The 4,574-nt window shown below is 41.0% G+C and overlaps 1 protein-coding gene across 8 annotated transcripts in view; it reads left to right on the top strand.

The window, feature by feature from the left end:
- Positions 1-4,574, top strand: part of NCOA6 (nuclear receptor coactivator 6) — a 113,732-nt gene that overhangs the window by 19,050 nt on the left and 90,108 nt on the right. For 2 of the 8 annotated variants that reach the window (XM_037733042.1, XM_037733052.1), the window contains exon 2: positions 2,800-2,869. The exons of the other annotated variants lie outside the window; for them this stretch is intronic. The gene's annotated coding sequence lies outside the window, so the exon portion shown is untranslated. The remainder of the gene's footprint in view (positions 1-2,799; positions 2,870-4,574) is intronic. 8 annotated transcript variants of the gene reach the window in all.

Consider the following 4,574-nt stretch of genomic DNA (forward strand, 5'->3'; position numbering starts at 1 on the left):
TTTTTGTATTTTTAGTAGAGACGGGGTTTCACCGTGTTGACCAGGATGGTCTCGATCTGTTGACCTCGTGATCCACCCGCCTCAGCCTCCCAAAGTGCTGGGATTACAGGCGTGAGCCACCGCGCCTGGCCCTGAAATAGTTTTATAAGGACTTCATGAACAGGTATTGGGAGGATGAGATTGGATCTTACGTTATGCCTAGGCAAATCGTCTTTAAAGTTGGCATTTAACTGTTTATTTAGACACTTGAATAGTATCTTATAAGTTACCCTGAAACATTTAAGGCTAAGTGGTTACAAGGCCAACTTAATTTTTTAAGTACTGTAAGTGTAATATTCAGATTGAGGCATTCATGAAATAATGTTTCAATTAACCATTCCACAGTTTTTGTGATTTCTTATATAGTAACTTCAGGAGCAGGAAAGTGCCTAAGCAGAGTGCTAGTAGGCAGTTGGCAAAGGGTAGTCAAACAAATTCTCCATCAAACGTTTTCTTTTTTTTTTTCTTTGAGATGGAGTCTCACTCTGTCACCCAGGGTAGAGTGCAGTGGTGCGATCTTGGCTTATTGCATCTTCTGCCTCCCAGGTTCAGACAATTCTCCTGCCTCAGCCTCCCGAGTAGCTGGGATTACAAGTGTGTATCACCATGCCTGGCTAATTTTTGTATTTTTAGTAGAGACAGGGTTTCACATTGGTCAGGCTAGTCTCGAACTCCTGACCTCATGATCTGCCTGCCTCAGCTTCCCAAAGTGCTGGGATTTTACAGGCATGAGCCACCACGCCTGGCGAAAGTTTTCAAATTACAGTAGATTAGAAATTGAGACTTCTGTTACATATTGAGAGATACATATTTCCCATAAAAAATAACTCATGTTCTGTAAATCTGAAATTGTTTCACAATGTGAAGTTTTTTAAATGCATGCAAAAGAGTCTCATGATGATGAAGAATTAACAATGATATTACTAGCCAAATGAGAGGGAGAGGTTGTTTCACCTAGACAACAAATCTAGAAGGTTTGCATTTGATGCAACCTGAAGAATATACTTGTATTTATAAGGCAGGTGCTAGAGGAATTCTAGTATTTTTATTTTAGAAAGCTGCTTTAAAAATATTTGAGTAGAGATACTCATTTGTAGAATGCATTTTAAAAGCATATGTATACATTGTTGTTGTTGTTGTTTTACCTAGAAGGAACTTGAGATTCCATTTAGTTCTAGTGCTGGAGTTCCATCCTCTCATTTTAACACTCTTGGACCCAGAGAGACTTGTCCTGCCCTAAATCATACAACAACTTTATAGGATAGTCATTACTAAAACGCATTCTGCCATGCTCAGCCTAGCCCTCTTTCCATTCTATCACCCTATATTTTCGTATCAAAAATAATGCTAGTTTATCTGAATAGGTACACAGTTGATTTTACTACTAGTAATTTGACATATGTCTGCATTGAAAGCCTTTTTTTTTTTTTTTTTGAGACAGAGTTTTGCTCTTGTTGCCCACGCTGGAGTGCAGTCTTGGCTCACCACAGTCTCCGCCTGGTGGGTTCAAGTGATTCTCCTGACTCAGCCTTCCAAGTAGCTGAGATTACAGGCATGTGCCGCCACACCTGGCTAATTTTGTATTTTTAGTAGAGGTGGGGTTTCTCCATGTTGATCAGGCTGGTCTTGAACTCCTGACCTCAGGTGATCCCCCGCCTCAGTCTCCCAAAGTGCTGGGATTACAGACATGAGCCACCGCACCCCACCAAAAGCATTTAAAAAAGGATTTAAACACTGATTGTGTGGGCATTAGGCTTTATTTAATTTCCTTATATGGGTGGTACAGCAGCTTCAATACTGCACAGTTGTGAGTCCAGGACATGTGTTTTCCATTTACTTGTTTGCTTGTTTTTTGCAGTTGTCACTTATAAGACATATTTTTTTTCAGAGTCTAAGTAGGAAAGTAAATGTTAAAAAGCATAATAATATCAACATATTTACAGTTCATAACAGAAAGAGGAGGAAAGTGATATGAAGGACTTCATTTGTAGCTAACTACATCCCTGACCTAGGGCAAATCATGTAACCTTGACTATTTCTGATACCCGCTTGCTTAGAATCTTTCAGAGATTCTGCTCAGGACAAATCTATTTTAAAAATGTGTTAATTGATGTATAACAAAGAAAAGCGCACAAATTATAAGATTAATGAATTATAAAATGAACACTCTTGTGTGAACATATTTGTGTAACCACTACTATGGTATTTCAAAAGTATATTGAGCCTCTTTGATGATTCTAAGCTTTCCTTATTAAAAAACCACTGGACTAGAGTTTGTAGATAGGTCATCTGTCTTTTACAACTCTTTTTTTTTTTTTTTTTTTTGAGACGGAATGTCTGTCTGTCGCACAGGTTGGAGTGCAATGGCTCAATCTTGGCTCACTGCAACCTCTTCCTCCCGGGTTCAAGCGATTCTCCTGCCTCAGCCTCCCGAATAGCTGGGACTACAGGTGCCTGCCACCACTCCCAGCTAATGTTTGTATTTTTAGTAGACACTGGGTTTTGCAATGTTGGTCAGGCTAGTGTCGAACTCCTGACCTCAGGCGATCCACCCACCTCGACCTCCCAGAGTTCTGGGATTACAGGCATGAGCCACAGCGCCCAGGCTTTTACAACTCTTTCTAAAGTTAGCAGAAAAGGTAGAGAGAAGGAGTTTGGCCAATCACAAAAATTTATTTTGAATAGGTTTATTTGGTTTATATTTAGTGTTTTCTTCTGATGTTTCTCTTCTTCCTCTTGCTCTTTTTCCTTTTTGTCTAGGTCCTGGGAGGAATGGAAAGGGTTCCTACTGACTAACTTTTCTGAGAGTGGTCAGAGAGTTCTTAAACAGGTCTGTTGATTCTGTAGATTACATGAAATTCGATTTATAAAAGACTTAATTTCAGCTTAAAGGATTTGATTAGAAATAGATTTAACTTTTTAAAAAGAAGGCATTTTGATCCTAATGTTTGTAGGGTATTTAACTTTGGCAAGCTGCATTTGGCATGTGGGTTGGATCAAAACTGACTCAATTAAATAAGATCTGCTTAATAAAAAAGCATTTGAGTCATGTCTTATTAGTTATGTTAAATACCTGTACTATGGCAGAATTCTTTATTGGTCCCATGAAAAGTACCAAGAAAAGATGAAAAGGTGAATTTCTCAGTTGTCCATAATTCTGGAGGGAAATGGAGGCATGCACAAATCCAAAAAGGAAAATAAGCATTTATTTGGCCTTCTTTCTGATGTTTTCAGAATTCATAACATTGCAGGGGGAAATCAAGGCTACCTTACAATCTCAGAGAAGGGCAGGTGTATATAGTTGTTTTCATTCAACTGCCTTTCTCTCTGTCGCCATGAATTAACTTTTTCTTGATCATACAGATAAAACTCAAGCTCAGTAAGTTCCCAGACCTGTCTTCACATTGAAATCACCTGTGGAGCTTGGAAAACTGATGCCTTTGTCTCTTTCCCTTCCCCAGCAGATTGTGATTTAATTGCCTTGAGGGTATGGCCTGGATTTTGGAATTTTTAAAAGATCCCAAGATGACCTAAAATGCAGACAAGGCGCAGTGCGATGGCTCACGTCTGTAGTCCCTCCACTTTGGGAGGCCAGTGTGGGTGGATCACCTGGTCCAGAGTGCAAGACAGTCTGACAAGTGGAGAAACCCCTGTCTCTACTAAAAATACAAAATTAAGGCCAGGCACCATGGTTCACGCCTTTAATCCCAGCTCTTTGGGAAGCCGAGGTGGGTGGATCACCTGAGGTCAGGAGTTCAAGACCAGACTGAGCAAGATGGAGAAACCCCATCTCTACTAAAAATACAAAAAAAAAGAAGTAGCTGGGCATGGTGGTGCATGCCTGTAATCTCAGCTACTGGGGAGGCTGAGGCAGGAGAACCGCTTGAACCCAGGAGGTGGAGGTTGCAGTGAGCCAAGATCGCATCATTGCACTCCAGCCTGGACAAAAAGAACGAAACTCCATCTCTAAATAAATAAATAATAAGAGATAAAAATACAAAATTAGGCGGGTGTGGTGGTGCATGCTTGTAGTCTCAGCTACTCGGGAGGCTGAGGCAGGACAATGGCTTGAACCGGGGAGGCAGAGGTTGCAGTGAGCTGAGATTGCACCATTGCACTCCAGCCTGGGCAATAAGAGCGAAACTCCAACTCAAAAAAAGAAAAGTGCAGGCACATTTGGGTACCACTGCTACCTGTCACTTCCTCCCGCCCCATAAATATTTGGATAAACATTTATAAATAAAGGGCAAAACATTTTGATTTAAGAATCCTAGCTAGGCATAGTTCCAGGGAAGGTAGGGTAGGAGGATTGTTTGAAGCCAGGAGGTGGAGACCAGCCTGGGCAACATAGCAAGACACTGTTTCTACAAAAAGCAAAAACTTAAATGGCGTGATAGTACATGCCTGGTTCCTTGCTACATAGGTGGCTAAGGAGGGAGGATTGCTTGAGCCCAGGAGTTTGAGGCTGCAATGAGCCATGATGGAGCCACTGTACTCTAGCCTGGGTGACAGAGCAACACCCTGTCTCTAAAATA

Source organism: Cebus imitator, unplaced genomic scaffold (assembly GCF_001604975.1).
Source record: "Cebus imitator isolate Cc_AM_T3 unplaced genomic scaffold, Cebus_imitator-1.0 Scaffold18, whole genome shotgun sequence".
NCBI classification, from domain to species: domain Eukaryota; kingdom Metazoa; phylum Chordata; class Mammalia; order Primates; family Cebidae; genus Cebus; species Cebus imitator.